The following is a 24,045-nucleotide window of genomic DNA, read 5'->3' as shown; positions in this document are numbered from 1 at the left end:
CTGGCGTCCGTGTGTCTTGTTCTGGAGATGAGGATGTAGGTGGGAGGTTTGAGCCCAAGTTAGAGCAGGACTCTTAAGTTAGAGTAGACTCCTTCCTTCCAGATGCCTACTTGGACTTGGGACACTCTGTGGCTCCTTACCCCCAGGTCTGTGGTAGTTTCTTTGTTTTTTCCTGGTTCTTTTTGCTGTGCTGATGAAACATGGGCTCAATAACCATGTGGATACTCACCCCTTTTCCCACTGGGTTGAGGAAGGGTGGCTGATTCTTCCTCCTCTTCTACTCGGAGGATATTAGTATGGGGATTTTAGCATGAATTCCAGCTGGGGAGTCTTAACAGATGTCCCTTTTGCTGATACAGCACCTAAAGAGATCTTTGGCTCCATAGGACCATAGGAAGGGTCAGTACAGAAGAACCTGGATACTGCCCTGCCCCTGAGAACTGTGTATATGTGGGGCCTGTCTGCAGCACCCATCTCAGGTGGGTTCCACAGGGCCTTTAGGGTATAATGAGAGCCTGTCCCCTGGAAGAGGCCCAGTTCCAGAAATGTTCCAGCCGACCCCTGAGAGTTCCCCGTTTAGTTGTGTGGGAAGCCCTCGTCTTCCAGGCTGTCCTTGTGCCTTGAACCTGGAGAAACGAGCTCACTGTTCTCAATACTTCACGAAGTATAACATTCTTTCATCTGCATGTGGTCAGCCACCTAAATTGAGCAACTGATCTGGTGAGCAGTGGGTTAGAATCAGGAATGGTGGTGAGGAGATACAATCTGAACCTCCCGGAGCCCAGTGCAGAGGGTTCCTCACGCTGTCTCATGGAACTAAGTATCTTGAATTATGATTTGGTTTTAGATCAGTCAAGAGAGACCCAGGTTTTGCCAGGAATCGAATCCCTAAATAACATGTTTTTTTCTCACTTAGCTCATGAATTTGCATAGTAGACAGTAGTTCTGAATTAGATTTTGAAAACCTATATTTCAGGGCTCATTTTTTCCTGTGGCCCTAAATCCATTCTATCAAATTGTATGATACTGACATGCAGTCATCTGAGGAACTCGGTGTAGATAATTGAGCAGCTCCTTGCGTGTTTTTTAACTCAAGTTTGATTGAAATACATACACTCCATACAGAAGTTAGGGGGTTCTGAAAGAAAGGAAAATCTGTGGAATCAGGAGTTGTCACCACCGAGCTTCCTCTGTAAGTCTGCCCATCAGCTTCCTTGTTCTCTGTAAGAGAAAGGGTTAGGACAAGGAATTGGGCTTGAATATGTGGAAAGGAATTTTCATAGCTGTTGCTACAGAACCTACAAAAGTTTATAATTTATTGATTGGATGTGGCTCAATGACAAGTCCCGTCTGTGTAATTGTTAAGGGGACCTGATTGACTCCTGTGGTTTGACTGAGCAACCAGGTAAATAGAGACCTCTCTCCAGCCTTGCAAAACCCACCAGAGGCTGCTGCAGAACTCGGACAGAGGGGTCTGCCCTTGGGTTTCCTTCCATCCTGTTCCGTTGCTAAGCCCTTGTGACTTGGATCCTGGGACTGAAAAGTTTTTAGCTGCCTCAGCTTTCCCCTGACCTTACGGGCAGAGGTTCTGCAGATGTTTCCTTTGGAAGATCTCTTGCCAAGAATAGCATTCCTTTGGAGGAGGGGGGTTCTAGTTGGAATGCTGCTTTTCTTGGTTAGTGTAAATGTATTGCTAGTGAGACGGCTGCCAGCACTGGAAAAGGTTCGTCTCACAGGGAGAGCGCTGGTCCCCAGAATGTGTGCTGTTCCCACGCTGCTGCCTTTCTTGAACTTGTTAGAGGAAAGCCAGAAATGTTAAGGCATTCAGATGGGATCAACCTGGCTTTCAAAATTTTTTAAATTCCTAAGTTCTGTTTTATTTTTTAATTTTTTTAAAACAAATTTTATTAGAGGCAGTCTCACTCCTTTGCCTATCCTGGAGTTCAGTGGAGTCATTATAGCTCACTGAGGCTTGAACTCCTGGGCTCAAGCGATCCACCTCAGCCTCCAGAGTAGGGGAGACTACAGATGTGTGCCACCATACTCAGTTAATTTTTAAACTTTTGTAGAGACAGAGTCTCCCTGTGTTGCCCAGGCTGGTCTCAAACTCTTGACCTCAAACAATCCTCCTGCCTTGGCCTCCCAAAGCACTGGGATTATAGGTGTGAGCCATTGCGCCTGGTCCTAAATTCTTGTTTTTTGTTTTATCAGGGATAGAATCTCTCTTGCCCAGGCTGCAGGGCTGTGGTGCGATCTCAGCCCACTGCAACCTCCGCCTCCTGAGCTCAAGCAATCCTCCTACCTCAGCTTCCCAAGTAGCTGGAACTACAGGCATGTGCCATGTCCAGCTAATTTTTGCATTTTTAGTGGAAGAGGTTTTACCGTGTTGAACAGGTTGGTCTCGAACTCCTGGCCTCAAGTGGTCTGCCTGGCTCAGCCTCCCAAAGTGCTGTGACTACAGGTGTGAGCCACCACACCCAGCCTCTAAATTCTGTTTTCTTTCTTTTTTTTTTTTTGAGACGGAGTCTTGTTCTGTCGCCCAGGCTGGAGTGCAGTGGCCGGATCTCAGCTCACTGCAAGCTCCACCTTCCGGGTTCACGCCATTCTCCTGCGTCAGCCTCCCCAGTAGCTGGGACTACAGGCACCCGTCACCTCGCCCAGCTATTTTTTGTATTTTTTAGTAGAGAAGGGGTTTCAGCGGGTTAGCCAGGATGGTCTCGATCTCCTGACCTTGTGATCCGCCCGTCTCGGGCTCCCAAAGTGCTGGGATTACAGGCTTGAGCCACCGCGCCCGGCCTCTGTTTTCTATTCAAAGTAGAAGTGACATGTGTTTGTTGAGTCATCCACTTGCTCATTTGCATATGGAATATTGTATGTGAATTTTTTGTTACACCCTTAAAATTAATTTTCAAGGGCTATATGTAGAGCTCAGAAGAAACATCTCTGCTGCTGAAATCAAACTTGGTCCAGAAAACGTAGCAATGGAGGAGAGGAACAGATGGCTTTCGGGGACAAGGCAGAGACTCTGAAACACCTGCTTGGCCATGGTTGGTTGACATTTGAGTGACAGCCCAACACGCCCTGTGAAGTTCAGGTGAACTGAAATGGGCAGGTGTGGGCTACTAAACCAGCACAACCAAGAGCTGTTACTCCTTTTTTCTTTTTTGAGATGAAGTCTTAACTGTGTCGCCCAGGCTAGAGTACAGCAGCACAATCTCGGCTCACCGCAACCTCTGCCTTCCAGGTTCAAGAGATTCTCCTGCCTCTGCCTCCTGAGTAGCTGGGATTATAGGCACGCACTACCACACCTGGCTAATTTGTATTTTTAGTAGAGATGGGGTTTCACCTTGTTGGCCAGGCTGGTTCAAACTCCTGACCTCAGGTGATCCGTCCACCTTGGGCTCCCAAAGTGCTGGGTTTACAGGAGTGAGCCACTGCACTTAGCCAGGAGCTGTTTAAGCCATCAGGAGACATGCTGACCCACTAGAAGAGGCTGCTACGTTCATTTCTTCCAGAAATGTTTACTGGGCACCTACTATGAACCACCTCCTCCCAGCTCTTTTCTGCACCCAGAGATTGGAGGAGAGTTTATAACCTGGCAGTCTGTTGCTGTGAGGTTGGTGGTGAGGTGAGTCTGCCGGAGGACGTGCCACCAGTTTCAGAAGAGCCTACAGCCCGGGTCTGATTTCCTCAGCCACAGCCTTGGGACTTCAGGAAAAATCAGAAGGTCCCAAGTCTGAAAAATGAAGAGGTGGGGAGTGGGCCGCAGGGGTTTTAGGTCGGGAAATGGTAGGAAACCTGTAGTTGTGGCTCATAATCCCAGCAGGATGTTAGAACCCTCTTCATTTGTCAGAATAGATTCCTGGTGTCTGCTCCCAATTATACGGTGGCTCATGCCTGGTAATCCCAGCACTTTGAGCGGCCAGAGACAGGCAGATCACTTGAGCCCAGAAGTTTAAGACCAGCCCAGGAAACAGACCCCATCTCTACAAAAAATTTAAAAACCCGAGCATGAAGCCCTGTTTCAAAACAAAGAGTCTGCTGGTGATGTCTGGGCATGTGTCTGCTTCATAGTCCAGTGTTATGATCAGTAGCTGTGATGGACAATGAGTGAACATTGCTGCTTGTTCAAAATGAAGGAAAAAAAAGTTATCAAAACCAGGTTTGGGCCGGGCGCGGTGGCTCAAGCCTGTAATCCCAGCACTTTGGGAGGCCGAGACGAGTGGATCACGAGGTCAGGAGATTGAGACCATCCTGGCCAACACGGTGAAACCCCGTCTCTACTGAGAAATACAAAAAAAAAAACTAGCCGGGCGAGGTGGCGGCGCCTGTAGTCCCAGCTACTCGGGAGGCTGAGGCAGGAGAATGGCGTGAACCTGGGAGGCGGAGCTTGCAGTGAGCCGAGATCCGGTCACTGCACTCCAGCCTGGGCGACAGTGCGAGACTCCGTCTCAAACAAAAAAACAAAAAACCAGGTCTGGAAGTTTCAGATTTGGAGGAGCTGGGCCAGCCCATCTGGAATGGCTGAGGGGCCCTGTTAGCCCCACCTTACCCCACCCCACCCCCAAATCCAGCATCCCTGGCAGTGCCCAGAGGCAAGCCCCCCTCAGTTTCCCACGTCCCATTCTGCCTTCCAGATCCTGGTCCTCAAGTTTTAAATTCCCAGGTCCACTCAACAGAACTCTCTCCCTTGTCTGACTGCAGTCTCAGAATGAAAGGAGAGGTGCTTTTGTTGGGTTGTTTGGTAGCGTTTAGGCTTAGAAGTCACTAATTTGGAGCCGTGAGTATATAAGCTAATGACACGTGTATAAGCTAATGACACGTGATGGTCAAGGGACGTACTACCATTTCCTGTGGGTTATTAGGGCCTCCAGCTGTTGCGAGGACACGCTGGGGTATCTCGGCTTCAGGGAGTCGATGCTGTAACTGGAGAAAGGCAATGCTGCCTCATAAAGCAATCAGAAACGAGATTCCACTTGCCAAATGCCAAGAGGCAGCGAAGTTCATGAAGAGAGCACTGTGTACAGAGTCAGATGACCTGGGCTTACTAGCCTCTAAGCATAGTCTTGGTTTCCTGCCTGTAAATTGGTAGAATAAGACTGATCTACTGGGCCACAGCATGGTGGCTCATACCTGTGATCCCAGCACTTTGAGAGGCCAAGGCAGGAGGACCCCTTAAGTCCAGGAGTTTGAGACCAGCCTGGGCAACATGACAAAACCCCGTCTCTCCAAAAATACAAATTTTTTTTTTTTGTATTTACAAAATACAAAAATTAGCCAGGCATGGTGGTACACACTTATAGTCCCAGCAAGTAGGGGGGCTGAGACAGGAGGATCTCTTAAGCCTATGAGTTTGAGGCCGCAGTGAGCTGTGATTGCGGCACTACACTCCAGCCTGGACGACAGAACAAAACCTGTCTCAAAAACACCAAAAAACAAAAACTGGTCTCCTAGGGTCATGGTAGCACAAACGCACATGACTGAGTGCGCAGGAGTTCTGAGGCTTGTCCACTGACCTGGGGCTCTGGCCCTGGGAGATCTGGGGGACCTGCTGTGATGATTTGAAAGAAAGGGGCATCATTCCAAGCCAAGAGACCCCAGAAAGGGCACCAGGGGGTGTTCAGGCTTCTGTGAGGCCCCAGTGAGATCTGTGGCTGTGCCCCCATCACCTCCACCCTGTCTGCCCTCCCACGAGCTGCCCAACGAATGAATCAACGCCTTGGCAGAGTTTCCCAGCAGGGCCTTGCAGAGAGTGTGTGTGGCCTGTGTGGCCACTGCCTTGCGGGTGGGTGGGGAGTTAGGGAACATTCCAGCGTGGGCATTATTGTCCTGTTGCAAGTTCAGGGCCAAACCAGGAATCCAGTTTTGTCGATCCAATTGAGAAAACATTTCATGAACAACTACTTGTGGCATGCATTGGCACTCAGAGTAAAATGCACTATTATCACTAGGTTGGCATTTCTTCTTTTATTCTTTTTCTTCTTTTTTTTATTTTTTATTTTTGAGACCGAGTCTCACTCTGTCGCTTAGGGTGGAGTATAGTGATCTCAGTTCACTGCAACCTCTGCCTGCCGGGTTCAAGAGATTCTCCTGCCTCAGCCTCCTGAGTAGCTGGGATTGTGCCTGCCACCACGCTCGGATAATTTTTGTATTTTTAGTAGAGACGGGGTTTCACCATGTTGGCCAGGCTGGTCTCGAACTCCTGACCCCAGGTGATCCGCCCACCTCGATCTTCGAAAGTGCTGGGATGGCCGGGCGCGGTGGCTCACGCCTGTAATCCCAGCACTTTGGGAGGCCAAGGCGGGCGGATCACAAGGTCAGGAGATCGAGACCACGGTGAAACCCCATCTCTACTAAAAATACAAAAAATTAGCCGGGCGCGGTGGCGGGCGCCTGTAGTCCCAGCTACTCAGGAGGCTGAGGCAGGAGAATGGCGTAAACCCAGGAGGCGGAGCTTGCAGTGAGCCGAGATCGCGCCACTGCACTCCAGCCTGGGCGACAGAGCGAGACTCCGTCTCAAAAAAAAAAAACAAAAAAAAAAAACAAAACAAAACAAAAAAAAAGAAAGTGCTGGGATTATAGGCATGAGCCACTGCATCCAGCCAGGTCAGCACTCCAGACTAGCTCAGCTGTGAAAGACTAGATGTTAATAAGAGGTTCCTGAATCAAGGATTTTGTGCTCACATTCAGTGAAACACTACAGACTCCCCTCTTGGATAGTTGGAGGCTTTGAACACAGCCCTTCTTCTATTCTCCCTCCCCCACTGGCTCACCCCTAATGAATCCAAATGCAGTCTAGTAAAATCAGGAAGCCTGCTATGAAAACTCGGCAGAGATCCTGAAGATACCCCTGCAGGTGCCCGCTCTGACCAGGTGAAGGGAGAATGGCTGTACCTTTGGTGATGGTGCTGAGGGAAAGGACCTCAACTCCCATAAGTGCTGGGTCTGAGGCCACATGTTACACCAGGACAGGTCCTGTGTCCCTCAGGAAAGCCTGGCTTTGGGGTCAGATCTCAGTAACCAGCCGGGAAATCTTAGGTAAGATTCTTTGTCTCTCCCTCTCCTTTTTTTTAAAGAAAAGTGACAGGGCCTTGCTCTGTCATCCAGGCTGGAGTGCAGTGACTCAATCATAGTTTAGTGCAGCCTCGACCTCCAGGGCTCAAGTGATCCTCCTGCCTAAGCCTCCTGAGTAGTTATGACTACAGGCATGAGCCACCATGATGCCTGGCTAATTTTTTATTTATTTTTTATTTCTGCAGAGATGGGGGTCTTTCTACGTTGCTCAGGCAGGTTTCTAACTCCTGGGCACAAGCCACAGAAAAGGGGTGAAGAATCTTACCTAAGGCCAGGCACAGTGGCTCAAGCCTGAAATCTCAGCACTTTGGGAGGCTAAGGCAGGAGGATTCCTCGAGGCCAGCAGTTTGAGACGAGCCTGGGCAACATAGGAGACATCTGTATCTACAGAAAATTTAAAAAATAAAAATTAGCTGGGTGTAGTGGTCCCAGCTACTTGGGAGGCTGAGGTGGGAGGATCAATTGAGCTCAGGAAATCAAGACCTCAGTGGGTTGTGATCATGCCACTGCCCTCTAGCCTGGGCAATAGAGTGAGACCTTGTCTAAAGAAAAGGCCAGGCGTGACGGGTCATGTGTATAATTCCAGCACTTGGGAGGTTGACACAGGCGGATCACCTGAGGTCAGGAGTTCAAGACCAGCCTGGCCAACATGGTGAAACCCCATCTCTACTAAAAATACAAAATTAGCTGAGCATGGTGGAGCGTGCCTGTAGTCCCTGCTGTGAAACTCCGCCACAAAAAAAAAAAAAAAAAAAAAAAAGATTATTCACCTTTTGGAGCTCATGTCTTTATCTGTAGACTGGGTAACTCATTGGTGCTCAACAGGGATGATGTATCAGAGAAAGACCTTTTCTTCCACCTAATGGACCCCCAGTCCCATAGACACACACACACACACACACACACACACACACACACACACACACACACCAGTCACCACCTCATCACTCAGTTTTTTGTTTTGTTTTGTTTTGTTTTTTAGAGGCAGGATCTCGCTATATTGCCCAGGCTGGAGCACACTGGTTATTCACAGGTGCAATTGCAGCTCACTGCAGCCTCAAACTCTTGACCTCAAGAGAGTCTCCTGCCTCAGCCTCCTGAGTAGCTGGGACTACAGGCTTGTGTCACTACACCCAACTCCCCATCACCTGGCTTTTAGTTTTATGAGAAGAGGCTTTTGTCTGGGTCCGAGTGTTCTGGAGAGGAGCTGGGGTAGTCCCTTAAAACAGTCCAAGCTGCCTGGGAGCCAGGGCCTGGGTTCTGGGGACTTCTCGTAGTCAACTGGCCGGCACCCTCAGTCAGAGCAGTCCCCTGGCTGGTCCTCTGGGTTGAAGGCTCCCTCCTACTCCACACTCCAAGGCAGGCGGGGGCCACGTGGCCCTGCCCCGCCCCTGCTGGCTTCGGTTCCTGAGCAGAGCTGCAGAGGCCTGCTTTCCCCGCCCTTCTCATCAGACGGGAAGCCTGGACTGTGGGCTGGGGGCAGCCTCAGCCTCTCCCACCTGGCAGCCACTGCCCGTGGCCCTTAGGCACCTGCTTGGGGCCCTGGAACCCCTTAAGGCCACCAGCAAACCCTAGGAGACCGAGGCTTGGCACGTGAACAGGTAAGAAGGCATCAGGCTTTCTCTCCCACGCCTGGCTTTCCTCTGCCTCTGACGGCCTGGCTTCCCCACCCCGATTCTGCTGCTGCTTCACCGATCCCAGAAAGAGGGACTTGAGCTAGACTTGACAAAGACAGTCCCAGCCAAGACTCTCTGAAGTATGCCTCAGAGAAGTATGCCTCAGCAGAACTGTCTGCCCTGGGTTTCAATTTTTCACCTTTGCCTTCATCAGCCTTGCTGGAAAAAACAGATCCACATAACCATAAAGCAAGTCATTTCTCTGTGTGTGCCCTTCGGAGTTTAGTCAGTTGACAAACCCACATTCTCATATGGTTGGCATGGGTCATGGGGCGCTGCTCCACTGTATATTGCCGTAGGTCTTTGGACCTTAATGTACTGTGTGTGTGAACTATCACTTGCATGTATTACTTTATCAAAAATCAGTTGATTTGGCCGGGCACAGTGGCTCACGCCTGTAATCCCAGCACTTTGGGAGGCTGAGGTGAGTGGATCACTTGAGGTCAGGAGTTTGAGACCAGCCTGGCCAACATGGTGAAACCCCATCCCACTAAAAATATAAAAATTAGCTGGGTGTGGTGGCGCATGACTGTAATCCCAGCTACTCGGGAGGCTGAGGCAGGAGACAGACTTGAACCCAGGAGGTGGAGGTTGCAGTGAGCCAAGATCACACCACTGCACTCCAGCCTGGGCGACAGAGTGAGACTATGTCGCAAAAAAAAAAAAAAAAACTTGATTTCAAGTTCTTTAAAGGAAAGAGGCAAAAAAGTCAACAGTGTAGGTAAACCTTTCTCATGCAGATGGGATTTCTGAAATTAAAATGAAGTGTTCTGCTTTTACACTTTTCTTTTCTTTTGTTTTTTGAGATGTTGTCTTGCTGTGTCACCCAGGCTGGAGTGCAGCCACGTGATCTTTGTTCACTGCAACCTCTGCCTCCTGGGTTCAAGTGATTCTCCTGCCTCAGCCTCCCGAGTAGCTGGGATTACAGGCACCCGCCACCACGCCCAGCTAATTTTTATAGTTTTAGTAGAGACGGACTTTCATCATGTTGGCCAGGCTGGTCTTGAACTCCTGACCTCAAGTGATCCACCCACCTCGGCCTCCCAAAGTGCTGGGATTACAGGCGTGAGCCACCGTGCCTGGCCAACTTTGCACTTATTTCTAAATGCACATAAACCAACTAACTAGATGTTGTTTTAAGGTCCACATGGTATTCACCAAGTTAACAGACCCACCCCTGGGCGGGCAGCCTCTGTCCACTGATGGTGAAGTTGAGTTGCTTCTAGGTGTTTTGCAATGAGTAATGGACAACTCTGTGGAAATAACTTTTTTTTTATTTTGGTATTTGAAGTTGTTGGTTTTTCCCCCTTTTCCTTGGAGTTTATTCTGCATCCAGAATGAATACTCCGGGCCAAGGACAAGAACATTTTTGCAGCTCAGCTCATGTTATGTGTGGGGTCAGCTCACTCATGAGAATTACGGGACTAATTTACTGATTTCCAGGGCCATGGTGGCGGAGTGGGCTGGGCGGGGGACTTGAGATCTCTGGGATTTCTCAGGAAGGGGACAGAGACCGTCTAGCGTAGTGGTTAGGAGCTTGGCTTTTAGAAGGCTGACTAGCCTGGGTTCGTATGCAGTAGCTGCCTGACCATGAACTTCCACCACATAACTTCATTGTGCCTCGGTTAGTTCACATGTAAAATCGAGGTTATAAAACTTGTTAGGGGCCAGGCATGGTGGCTCATGTCTGTAAGCCTAGCACTTTGGGAGGCTGAGGTGGGTGGATTGCTTGAGCCTAGGATTTCGAGACCAGCCTGGAAAACATCGTGAAACCCTGTGTCTACAAAAACAAAAACAAACAAAAACAAAAACTTGTTAGGAATGTTGGAAGTCAGAGATGCTGTTTGTGAAGCATCTAGCATAAGACCTGGTGCTTAACAAGCACCCCTGGAGGCCCCCTCTTTCCCAAGCCTGGGGCTTTAACAAGCCAGGCAAAATTGAGAAGGTCAAGGACATCTTCTTGGCCTAGATCCTATTCTTACCCAGCTTCACGGTAACTAGAGTGAAAGGGTTCATTGCCTGTTCGAGGATATTTTGACTAGGCCTCTGTCTGTCCCAAAGCTGACACGTGGAGCATCAAGCTCAGGCCTCCCTCGGGGGGACCCCCAAGCTTTCATCCACCTCTGTTGTCACATCTGGATGCCGCCATTCTTATCTCTCAGCCACCCTCCTCAACATGCAGGTTTAAGGGATCCCTGGACAGACTGGAGAGTTCCCGGAACGTCTGCAGGTGCACCTGCCCAGCCCCAGCCTGCTGTCACTGGGGTAGGTTACGCACATGGTTCAGCAGAAGGAGCACAGGCTCTGGAGCTGGTCGGACTGGATTCCGGCCCCGGCAGCACCACTTCCCACCTGTGGGCAGTCACTGGACCTCTCTGACCCCCCGTTTCCTCATTTGCGAATGGATGTGTTAATATCTTTGGCCTAGAATTACATGAGATCACACAGATAAAGCAGTAGCCCCAAGGAGCCCTTACCGTGAAACTCAAGGCTGCACTCCAGAGCCTTTGGGAAGGTACTGGAATTAGCCATAAAGGACAGGCAGAAAATCCATGTGTTCATTTTCTCAGACAACAAACATTGATTGGGTTGGCCGGCCCTGGTGCTGGGAACCAGGGAGAGACGTGCACAAGATGCCTGTCTGCTATTGACGTAGGCTGCAGGGAGAGGGGGAGTGGGAGATGAGTTGAGGGGAGGCGGTGGGGATAAGATTTTGAAGAGTTTGAAGATCAAGTGAGAATTTGGATTTGATCTCAATGATAAGGATTTTTTTTGTTTTGTTTTTTTTGTTTTGTTTTGAGACGGAGTCTTGTTCTGTCGCCCAGGCTGGAGTGCAGTGGTGCCATCTCGGGTCACTGCAAGCTCCGCCTCCCGGGTTCACGCCATTCTCCTGCCTCAGCCTCCTGAGTATCTGGGACTACAGGCGCCCGCCACCACGCCTGGCTAATTTTTTGTATTTTTAGTAGAGACGGGGTTTCACTGTGGTCTCGATCTCCTGACCTTGTGATCCACCCGCCTCAACCTCCCAAAGTGCTGGGATTATAGGCGTGAGCCACCGCGCCCAGCTGTTTTTTGTTTTTTTTTTTTGACAGAGTCTTGCTCTGTTGCCCAGGCTGAAGTACAGTGTCCCGATCTCAGCTCACTGCAATCTCTGCCTCCTGGGTTCAAGTGATTCTCCTCCCTCAGCCTCCTGAGTAGCTGGGACTACAGGCACGCGCCACCACGCCTGGCTAATTTTTGTATTTTTAGTAGAGATGGGGGTTTCCATGTTACCCAGGCTGGTCTTGAACTCCTGACCTCAACTGATTCACCTGCCTCAGCCTCCCAAAGTGCTGGGATCACAGGCATGATCCACCACGCCTCGCAATGATGAGGGGATTTAAGCAGGTTTTGAGACGCCTGTTCTGGCAGCTTCGAGGGACGAAGCTAGTGTTGGCAGCTGATGTCGTTGGTGGCCTGGTGTGCCTCCAGCCTTCCCCTGCATCTCAGGGGCCCTAATTGTACTCAAAATAAATAACTGCAAAGAGAGGGGTTCTCAGGACAGGCCTGGGTCAGGCAAGCCTGGGCTGGGAGTTGGGGCCCTGGTGCTGGGTTCTGGTCCCAGCCCCACCACCAGAGCATGTAGATCTTTCCTTCTTGCCTCAGAGGAGGACTCTGTTTCCCAGGCTGCAGTGCAGTGGCGTGATCTCGGCTCACTGCGGTGCAGTGGTGTGATCTCAGATCTCTGCCTCCTGGGTTCAACGATTCTCATGCCTCAGCCTCCTGAGTAGCTGGGATTACAGGTGCGTGCCACCATGCCTGGCTAATTTTTGTATCTTTAGTAGAGATGGGGTTTCACCATGTTGGCCAGGCTGATCTCGAACTCCTGACCTCAAGTGATCCACACACCTCAACCTCCCAAAGTGCTGGGATTACCGGCGCCTGGTCTAGGGCAATTAGGCTTCTTTTTTTTTTTTAATTCTTCAGCTAAAAGAGGAAGAGGTGATTTATTATATGGTTGTTACGCTCGGCCACAAATAAACACAGAAATAGTCCAGAATGTCACAAGTCCAGGGCAGAGGACCAACATGGGCAGTTTTGTTTATGAGCAAGGTGGGTCTCAGAGGTGATCGGCGATCAGAGGGCGATGAAGTTCTAGATCCATTGAGACAAGCTCCAGACAGTAGCATGCAGTCCCACAGCTTGTGCCAGCATCCCCAGCGCGTGGCGTTCCATGTTGCTGCTCCTGTGGCCTCCACGGTGCAACAAGCTAGCAGCTTACTTGTACCTCTGCCTCATCTTTCTTCTTTTGTGCCTCAGCCTGCGCATTCACTTCTTCCTCCACTTGGCTCTCATGGCGCAGAGGTTTCCAAGAAAATGGCGCTAAGGCCGACAGCGCAATTAGGCTTCTTATAGCTCTTTCCTTCTAGGGGTTCTGTACAATGTTTCTGGAGGCCACGGCTCCCCTTCCCCTGCCCCCAAGGCAATACTGTCCTGTGGCCTTCCCTGACCCGGCCGTAGGAGGGAGACACATCTTGTCCCAGGTGGGCAGTGTGGCGCTTTGACCTTGAGAGAGACTCCATGGAAGTCTGAGAACTGTGGTTTCCAGATGTGGGACAATCCTGGGGCGGTTCTGGGCTCCAGCTGTCATGCATGCTTGCGTATGAGGGCCACGTCTCATAAGTAAAGGGCAGTGTCCTCTGGGACCTGGGCTGCAACTGGCCTGGGAACCTGCTTCCTGAGCTTCCCAGGGGCTGCCTGGAGAGCTCCGTCCGTGCATCCCAGCACGCCTGGAAAACAGCCAGGCTTTCCCCTTGGGGTCCTCTCCACGTCGGGGGATGTGGATGGGTTGAGACTTGCCTATAGCTAGAAAGGTTCAGGCCAAAATGACGAATTGGAAAGGCCAAAGAGATGTGGACTTCCCAGCAGCCCCTGGGAAAAGTCAGCGCTCTGCTGCAGTGCTCATGCCTCTCCAGCATGAGAAAGTCCACGCTCTGGCCAGGACTCCACCACCAAGTCCCAGCTGCCCTTCGGCTTTGTCACCCAGGCATCTTCTCAATTATTCCTTTCTCCCTTTCCCAAGAACCAGCACTTTGCTGTTTCCTTGTCTTCCTGCTTTCTCTCTCTCTCTCTTTTTTTTTTTTTTTTTTTTTGAGACAGAGCCTTGCTCTGTCACTGAAGCTAGAGTGCAATGGCACGATCTTGGCTCATTGCAACCTCTGCCTCCTTGGTTCAAGCAATTCTCTTGCCTCAGTCTCTGGAGTAGCTGAGATTACAGACTCCTGCCACCACACCCGGCTAATTTTTGTATTTTTAGTAGAGACAGGGTTTCACCATGTTGGCCAGGTTGGTCTCGAACTCCTGACCTCAGGCAATCTGCCCGCTTTGGCATCTCAAAGTGCTGTGTATACAGGTGTGAGCCACCGTGCCTGATCATCTTAATTATTTTTAAGGGTACAGTTCACTAGCATTAAGAAAATCCATGTTGTTGTACCACAGACGGTACATCAAACAGAAACTGTCTATTAAATGACTCCCCAAACTCCCCCATTTCCCTCCCCCCAACCTCTGGGTACCACCTTTCAGATATCTGTCTTCGTGAGTTTCACTGCTGCAAGTGCCTCTTGTAAGTGGAATCATAATCATACAATATTTGTCTTTTTGTGACTGGCTCATTGCCCTTAGCATAATGTCCTCAAGGAGTCCTGCTCTGTCATCCAGGCTGGAGTGCAGTGGTACAAACACAGCTCACTGCAGGCTCAAACTATTCTCCCACCTCAGCTTCCCAGGTTGCTAAGACCACAGCCTCGTGCTACCATACCTGGTCAATTAAAAAAAATTTTTTTTGAGGCTGGGCGTGGTGGCTCACGCCTGTAATCCCAGCACTTTGGGAGGCCGAGGCAGATGGATCATGAGGTCAGGAGATTGAGACCATCTTGGCCAACATGATGAAACCTTGTCTCTACTAAAAATACAAAAATTAGCCAGGCCTGGTGGTGCGCACCTGTAGTCCCAGCTACTCAGGAGGCTGAGGCAGGAGAATTGTTTGAACCCGGGAGGCGGAGGTTGCAGTGAACTGATATTGTGCCACTGTACTCCAGCCTGGGTGACAGAGGGAGACTGTTTTTTTTTTAGAGACAAGGTCTCCCTATGTTTCACAGGCTGGTCTTGAACTCCTGGGCTCAAGCAGTCCTCCCACTTCAGCCTCTGAAAGTGCTGGGATTACAGGCGTGAGCCACTGCATCTGGCCTCCTTGTTTTTTGTTTTGTTTTGTTTTGTTTTGTTTTGAGACGGAGTCTCGCTCTGTCGCCCAGTGTTAGCCAGGATAGTCTCAATCTCCCGACCTCGTGATCCACCAGGCTAGGCCTCCCAAAGTGCTGGGATTACAGGCGTGAGCCGCCACTCCCGGCCCCGGCCTCCTTGTTTTTAAGGCTAAATGTGTATGTATATATACCGTATTTTGTTTATCTATTTACCTGTCGACAGACGCTTGGGTTGCTTCCATCTCTTGGCTATTGTGAATAACGCTTCTACAAACATGGGTGTACAAAAATCCCTTCAAGGCCAGGCCTGGTGGCTCACATCTGTAATCCAGCACTTTGGGAAGCAGAGACGGATCACTTGAGTCCAGGAGTTGGAGATCAGCCCGGGCAACATGGAAAGACTTCGTCTCTACGAAAAATAACTGGTGGTTTGTGTGCCTGTAGCCCCAGCTACCTGGGAGGCTTGAGTCCTGGAGGTTGAGGCTGCAGTGAGCTGTGTTTGTGCCACTGCACTCCAGCCTGGGTGACAGAGCAAGACCCAGCCTCAAACCAAACCAAACAAAAAAAAATGTGTCACCACTCAGAGGAGCCTTAATCCTAAGGCTCTGCCACCCCCTCCCATGGTGAAGGGCAGAGTGACGTGCGGTAGATGTGGGGTACGGAGGAATGGCAGGCACCGTCCTGGGCCTGCCCTCCAGCCTGGCATGTGTGTCTGCTGCTCACTGAATGCTCACAGCTCCTTGCAAGGTGCAACTGACTCTCCCCCGTTTTACAGATGAAGAAATCGAGGCATAGGGAAGTCTCCCAGCTTGCCCATGGTCACACAGGCGGGAGGTGGCAGTGATAAGATGTGACCCCAGATGGGCTGTGCCCTGGTCCACCTGTGGCGGCCACCTGGTTTGGTCACCTTGCTGGCGGGCCCCCTGCTCTCCTGCAAGATAATCCAAGATGTTGCCGGCTCATTTGGCGGCTGCCGAGCTAGCCCTGGGGCCTTGCTCCTGCCTGCGTGAGATGGAGGCCCCTCCCAGAATGCTAGCTAGTGTCAGGGTCAACTAGGTCAGGGGGACCCAGGGGCTGGGGTCAGTCTTGCAACTCTCAGGGATGGTCTTCTTCGGGGTCACTGCCTTCTCCCTGGCCAGGCCCTGGGTGGAGATCAATGCTGGAGGCCCTAGGGTGGCCACGGAGCAGTGACACAGCAAGGATTTGTGGGGATGGGGGCTGCTGAGAGCACCACACAGCCGCAGACCATGCTGAGTTTTTTTGTTTGTTTGTTTGTTTGTTTGTTTTTTGAGATGGATTCTTGCTCTGTCACCCAGGCTGGAGTGCAGTGGCGCGATCTTGGCTCACTGCAAGCTCTGCCTCTTGTGTTCACACCATTCTCCTGTCTCAGCCTCCCGAGTAGCTGGGACTACAGACACCCACCACCACGCCCAGCTAATTTTTTGCATTTTTTGTAGAGACGGGGTTTCACCGTGTTAGCCAGGATGGTCTCGATCTCCTGACCTCGTGATCTGCCCGCCTCGGCCTCCCAAAGTGCTGGGATTACAGGCATGAGCCACCGCGCCCAGCCGACAGTGCTGAGTTTGAATCCCAGCTCTGCCACCCGCTGCCTATGGGACCTTGGCAGAGTCACCATGCCTCTCCAGTCCTACTTTCCTAAGCTTAAAAAGGGGAAAAATACGGAATCTCCCTGTAATACACTACCCCACACCCTTCAGGATGGCTGCTATCGAAAAAAAAAAGCCAGAAAATGGCCGGGCGTGGTGGCTCATGCCTGTAATCTCAGCACTTTGGGAGGCCGAGGTGAGCGAATCACTTGAGGCCAGGAGTTCGAGACCAGCCTGGCCAACATGGCGAGATCCTGGCTCCACTAAAAATACAAAAATTAGTGGGGCGTGGTGGTGCACGCCTGTAGTCCCAGTTACTCAGGAGGCTGAGGAATAAGAATCACTTGAACCCAGGAGGCAGAGGTTTCAGTGAGCAGAGGTCATGCCACTGCATTCCAGCCTGGGTGACAGAGTGTGAGACCCTGTCTCAAAAACAAACAGAAAACAATATGTGTTGGTGGGATGTGGAGGAACTGGCACCTTGAGCACAGTTGGTGGGGATGTTAATTGGTGCAGCTGCTGTGGAAACTAGTTTAGTGGTTCCTGAAAAAATTAACAAATGGAGGCCAGGTGCGGTGGCTCATGCCTGTAGTCCCAAAGCTGAGGTGGGTGGATCACCTGAAGGTCAGGAGTTCAAGACCCAAGACCAGCCTGGCCAGTGTGGCGAAACCCCATATCTACTAAAAATACAAATATTAGCCAGGCACATGCCTGTAATCTCAGTTACTCAGGAGGCTGAGGCAGGAGAATCACTTGAACCTGGGAGGTGGAGTTTGCAGTGAGCTGAGATTGCACCATTTCACTCTAAGCCTAGGCAACAAGAATGAAACTTCATTTCAAAAAAAAAAAAAAAATTAAAGATAGAATCACCATACAATCTAGCAATCCCACTTCTGGATATATACCGAAAAGAACTAAAAACAGAGTCTCAAACAGATATTTGCACACCCATGTTCATAGCAGCACCAATCACAGTAGCTAAAAAGGTAGAAGCAATTCAAGTGTTCATGAACAGATGAATGGAAAAAAAAATGTGCCATAAATATACACAATGTGGTATGATTCAGCCTTATGAAGGAAGGGAATTCTGACACATGCTACAACATGAATGAACTTTGGGGAAATCATGTTCAGTGAAATTAGCCAAGCACAAAAGATAAATACTGTATGATTCTACTTATGTAAGGGGCTAGAGTAGCCAGATTCATAGAAACAGAAAGTAGAATGTTTCTATGGTGGTTGCCAGGGGCTGGGGGTGGGGAAGGAGGAATGGATATAAAGTTTTGGTGTTATAAGATGAAAAGTTCTGGAAATGGATGGTGGTGATGGTAACACAATAATATAAATGTATTTAATGCCACTGGAAAAAAAAATGCTAGCTGAGAGTGGTGGCGGGTGCCTGTAATCCCAGCTACTTGGGAGGCTGAGGCAGGAGAATTGCTTGAACCCGGGAGGTGGAGGTTGCAGTGAACCAACATCATGCCACTGCACTCCAGCCTGGGCAACAGGAAACAGAGTGAGACTCTATTTCACGGAAAAAAAAAAAAAAAAGTTGAGTTGGTCAAATCTTTTTTAACTTTTATTTTAGGTTCAGGGGTACACATGCAGGTTTGTTACACAGGCCAACTCATGTCATCGGGATTTGTTGTACAGATTATTTCATCACCCATGAATTAAGCCCACTATCCAGTAGTCATCTTTTCTGCTCCTTTCCCTCCTCCCACCCTCCATCCTCAGACCCCAGTGTCTGTTGTCCCCTCTGTATGTCTCTGAGTTCTCATTATTTAGCTTCCACTTTTGCAGTATTTGGTTTTCTGCTCTGTGCTACTTTGCTGAGGATAATGGCCTCCAGCTCCATCCATGTTCCTGCAAAAGACGTGATCTCATTTTTTTTTATAGCAGTGGTACATTTTACCTTTTGTGGGTTTTTTTTTACCTTTTTTTTTTTTTTGAGACAGAATTTCGCTCTTGTTGCCCAGGGTGGAGTGCAGTGGTGCGACCTCGGTTCACTGCAACCTCTGCCTACTGGGTTCAAGTGATTCTCTTGCCTCAGCCTCCTGAGTAGCTGGGACTACAGGCGCCTACCACCACGCCCGGCTAATTTTTGTATTTTTAGTAGAGATGGGGTTTCACCATGTTGGCCAGGCTGGTCTTGAACTTCTGACCTCAAATGATCCGCCTGCCTTGGCCTCCCAAAATGTTGGGATTACAGGCATGAGCCACCGCACCCGGCCTTAACCATGATTTTTAAAAACAAGGGAAAAAATAGTAGGTCCTTTACAGGGTTGGTGAGGACTGGATGAGGCAACACATGTGAATTGTGTTATTAGCATCAGGTCTGCGGGAATCCAAGGCTTTCTGCCTTCAGGGAGGTGTTGCCAGAGAGCTGGACGGACCCACGCAGGGGAGGGGCATCTGTGTTCCTGTGGAAGTCATTACTCCATTCCGCAGAAGCTCCTCACGGAGGGAGAGGGCTGGGGTTCAGGGAACCCTTCCTGGAGCCTTGATGGGGCCCTGCTTGGGGGATTCCTAGCATGTGTGGGATGGGCAGATTCCAGACATTGGAAAGTCCCTGGCAGAAAAATCACTCCCGCTGAGGGGCAGTTGTAGGGAGGAGGTTTGGGCTCACCCTAGAGAACTCATGATCAGAGATGTCTGCATGAGGAACAGAGGCTGCTTTGTGAAGTAGGGAGCTCCCCATTAGTGGAGGCAGGTAAGGAGGTGCCTGTGCGAGGTGGGGGTGGAGCCGAGGCTGTGCACCTCTCTGATGTGACCCAGTCCAGACAAAAAGTGTATATAACAAGCCAGTGTAAAGGCGGTGCTCGGGTCAGAGGGAGGGGCAGCCAGCTGGGAGGCCTGTGCTAGGTCTAGCCCAATAGCACAGAAGTACCTGGTGCTGTTTCCACTGGGCCAGGCGCTGTGTTAAGCTGAACAGGCTTGATCTCAGATCCTCACCACAGCCCTGTGCGGTAGGGGCTGTCAACACCTGGGAACCAAGGCTCGGAGGTTAAGTCACCTGCCCAAGGTTAGCCAGCAGCTGGCGTTGCTGCGATTCGAACCCAGGCAGTCCAGCTTGAGCCCTCCATCCTGGGTGGTAGTCTCCCAAACCCGTCCCCCCACAAGCTGGCCTCTCCCTGCCCCCTGTGCCAGCCCCTGGCAGCCAGTTCCTGGGGTCAGGGGTGCACTCCCACCCCCACAGTACAGATGTAGCTGCTGTACCCTTCCCGCCGCTGGTGCGCTGCCCGTCCCTCTGGCTGCCTTCACACTGTCAGCGCTGGCTGCTCTGTGGAGCCAGAGCCGGCCCCAGCCTGCTCGGGTCTCCGGGGTCTCAGGACAGCACTGTGGGGACCATGCCGACCGAGACTGGGAGAGCCAGGCTCCGTGTCACTCAACACCTTCCTTCTCCTGCCATTCAATGAGACACTCCTAATAACTCTCTTCCAGGCCTCAAAGTCTGTTCCATAGCCGTTGAGCTGATTTTGCCTTTTGTGCAATTGTGTTTTCCAACTCAGCTCTCTGGGTGCCAAGACCTTGTCCACATGATTCAATTTGTCCAACTGCAGCCTGGCCCCTGATAGGCCATAAACACCATTCCTGATGGCAGTGATCCAGTGCCCTCCTTTGTCCCCAGAGCTGAGGCAGGATGACCACCACACTTATAGCTAGGACAGAGGGTGACTCTGGCAGGGACAGCAGTTTATCCAGAATGACCCAGTTAGCTGGGTGTGGTGTCATGTACCTATAGTCCCAGCTACTCAGGAGGCTGAGGTGGGAGGATCGCTTGAGCCCAGGAGGTTGAGGCTTCAGTGAGCCATGATCACACCACTGCACTCCAGCCTGAGTAGTGGAGTGAGATCCTGTATCTTAAAAAAAAAAAAAAAATGGCCCTCACCGTCCTCCCACCCCGCCCCTGTTAGCGTGGGTGGCGGTCACCTTGTGTGAAGACACCGGGAGCTGTCATTTACCTCTGTGCCAGGCAGGGTGCTGAGCTCTATTATACAGGCACCGTCTCCCCGGATTCTTACAGGGCCCAGCCTGTGACGTGCAGCTGATATTCCCATACTGCAGATGAGGAAACTGAGGATCGGAGAGTTTAAGTCATGCCTAGGAGCCTGGCTTCTCCCCTCCCCCTGCTGTGGCCCTGAGGCTCCGTGCTGGGACTGGGCTGGGTCCCATGGCAGTGATGTTTGTGCTCCTTGAGGCTTGGAGGAGCAAAGTGCATTTGATCTTTCTCTTCTCACCACCGTCCTGGGTAGGGCCCCGGTAGTACTAGGTAGTGATGAAGAAGCTGCTTAGGGTCTCCTCCAAGTTTCCACAGTGGGAAGGTGATCCTTCTACTCCCCCACGACCTGCTCCGGGCTCATTCTTGTCTCTACTACACTGGATCACTCCATAGCCCTGCCTCTGGCTTCCCAGACCCCAGTACAGTCATGCAATGCACCAAAGGCCAGCAGACCCACTGGCCCGGCTGAGGCTGGGCTGGGGCCAGGCGCTTTCCAATGTCTCCTCACAGGCAGGAAACCTTTGTTGGATGATGTCACTGGAGCGGGTGCCTCCTGTTCTACTCGCCCTCGTTCCTCTCCCCAGTGCACCCCACCCCGACCGCCTCCTGAGGTGTAATAGAAGGCCCCTCGTCTCTCTGCCCATGAGAATCAGGTGGCAACATAACTTTTGACTCTTGTGCTGCTGTGACAGAGTTCTGGGACCCTTAACCCGACCCTGGAAGGTGTGGCTGTAAACCCCAGAGGAGGAAGCGTGGCAGGCTCAGGGCTCTGAGACTTGAATCCTGGGCTCTCTGCCTGCAAAGCCTACACCAGTTGGAGAATAATTATTTTAAAAAAAAAAATAGCTTTTAAACTTCCTTAAAAAAATCAGTAGACTTTTACAAAGCAGTTTTATTTATTTATTGGTTTATTTTTTCTTTTTCTTTCTTTCTTTTTTTTTTTGAGATGGAGTCTCACTCTGTTGCCTAGGCTGGAGTGCAGTGGCGCGATCTTGGCTCACTGCAGCCTCTGCCTCCTGGGTGCAAGTGATTCTCCTGCTTCAGCCTCCTGAGTAGCTGGGATTACAGGCACGTGCCACCACACCCGTCTAATTTTTGTATTTTTTAGTAGAGACGGGGTTTCACCATGTTGGTCAGGCTGGTCTTGAACTCCTGACTTAATGATCTGCCCACCTCGGCCTCCCAAAGTACTGGGATTACAGGCGTGAGCCATGGCGCCCGGCCCTATTTTTAAATTTTTCTTAAACACACAGTTTTATTCTTTTTGTTTTTTTGATAAATAGAGACGGGGTTTTACCATATTGGCCAGGCTGTTCTTAAACTCCTGGCCTCAAGCGATCCTCCTGTGTCAGCCTCCCGAAGTGTTTGGATTACAGGCATGAGCTGCTGTGCCCGGCCCTATTGTCCATTTTTTTTTTTTTTTTTTTTTTTTTTTTTTTTTTTTTTGGTTGAGACAGAGTCTTGCTCTGCCGCCCAGGCTGGAGTGCAGTGGCCGGATCTCAGCTCACTGCAAGCTCCGCCTCCCGGGTTCACGCCATTCTCCTGCCTCAGCCTCCCGAGTAGCTGGGACTATAGGCGCCCGCCACCTCGCCCGGCTAGTTTTTTGTATTTTTAAAGTAGAGACGGGGTTTCACCATGTCAGCCAGGATGGTCTCGATCTCCTGACCTCGTGATCCGCCCGTCTCGGCCTCCCAAAGTGCTGGGATTACAGGCTTGAGCCACCGCGCCCGGCCTATTGTCCATTTTTTAACTGGGTTGTTTGTTTTCTTATTGTTGAGTTTTTTTTTTTTTTTTTTTTTTTGAGACGGAGTCTCGCTCTGTCCCCCAGGCTGGAGTGCAGTGGCGTGATCTCGGGTCACTGCAAGCTCTGTCTCCCGGATTCACGCCATTCTCCTGCCTCAGCATCCGGACTAGCTGGGACTACAGGTGCCCGCCACAGCACCTCGCTAATTTTTTGTATGTTTTAGTAGAAATGGGGTTTCACCGTGGTCTCGATCTCCTGACCTTGTGATCCACCCGCCTCGGCCTCCCAAAGTGCTGAGATTACAGGCGTGAGCCACTGCGCCTGGCGTTATTGTTGAGTTTTAAGAGTTTTTTTGTATGTTTTAGATACAAGGTCTTTATCAATATGTCTTTTGCAAATATTTTATCATTTTTCCTAGCAATAGTGTCTTTTGCAGAACAGAAGCTTTTAATTTTAATAAAGTCTAATGTCAATTTTTTATTTCAAGGATCATGCTTTTGGTATATAGAAAAACATCACCAAGCCCAAGATAAGTTAGATTTTCTTCCTATGTTATCTTCTAGAAGTTTTATAGCTTTGCATTTTATGTTTAGGTTCAAGTTTCATTTTGAACACATTTTTGTGAAAGGTCTAAGGTCAGACCTTAGAATCAATGTTTCTTAGTACCTAGTTTGTTGTTGTTGTTGTTTTTGAGACAGGATCTCACTCTGTTGTCCAGGCTGGAGTGCAGTGGCATGATCGTGGCTCATGGCAGTCTCGAACTCTGGGCTCAGGTGATCCTTCCACCTCAGCCTCCCGAGTAGCTGGGACCATGGGTACATGCCACCATGCTGGGCTATTTTTTTCTTTCTTTCTTTTTTTTTTTGTTGTGATGGGGCCTTGCTGTGTTGCCCAGCCTGATCTCAGACTCCTGCCCTCAAGCAGTCCTCCTGCTTTAGCCTCTCGGAGCACTAGCATCAAAGGTGTGAGCACCTGGCAGTATCTAGATTTTTTTTGCCTGTGAATGATCAATCATTCCAGCACCATTTGTTGAAATACTATCCTTTTGCCATTGAATTGCCTTTGCTCCTTTGTCAAAGATCAGTTGACTGTATTTGTGTGGGTTTATTATTGGTTCCCTATTGTTCCATTGATCTATATGTCTGTTCTTTCACCAATACCACACTATCTTGATTGCTATAGCTTTAAATAAGTCTTGAAGTCAGGGAGTGTCAGTTCTCTAATTCTGTTCTTCTTTTTCAGCATTGTGTTGTCCTTCTATGTCTTTTGCTACTCCATGTAAACTTTAGAATCACCTTGTAGATATCGCAAAATAACTCTCTGGGATTTTGATTGTGTTGCATTGAATCTACAAAGTTGGGGAGAACAAACATCTTAACAATATTGAATCATCCTATCCATGAACATGGAATATCTCTCCATTTATTTAGATCTTCTTTGCTTTCTTTCATCAGGGTTGTATAGTACTCCTCGTACAGATCTTGTGCATATTTTGTTAGATTTATAGTGAAGAATTTTATTTTTGGGGTGCTAATATAAATGGGATTGCGCTTTCAATTTCAAACAGATAATGAGTGCACACAGTAAAAATATTCAATAGAGAGGGATTGGTTTATAGTGAAAAGTAGCTTCCTCTACTTCTTATTCCCTAGGCCTCCATTCATCTATCCAAAGACAGTTACTGATGCCTGGTTCTTAT

The 24,045-nt window shown here is 50.0% G+C and overlaps 1 protein-coding gene across 1 annotated transcript in view; it reads left to right on the top strand.

Moving 5' to 3' along the window:
* Nucleotides 1-8,520: 8,520 nt before the first annotated feature.
* The window catches only part of IL34 (interleukin 34), a 77,537-nt gene continuing 62,012 nt past the window's right edge, over nt 8,521-24,045 (top strand). The window contains 1 exon segment of the mRNA NM_001194359.1: nt 8,521-8,675. The gene's annotated coding sequence lies outside the window, so the exon portion shown is untranslated.

This window comes from Macaca mulatta, chromosome 20, assembly GCF_049350105.2.
Source record: "Macaca mulatta isolate MMU2019108-1 chromosome 20, T2T-MMU8v2.0, whole genome shotgun sequence".
NCBI lineage: Eukaryota > Metazoa > Chordata > Mammalia > Primates > Cercopithecidae > Macaca > Macaca mulatta.
This window is presented reverse-complemented; position numbering and strand designations above follow the sequence as displayed.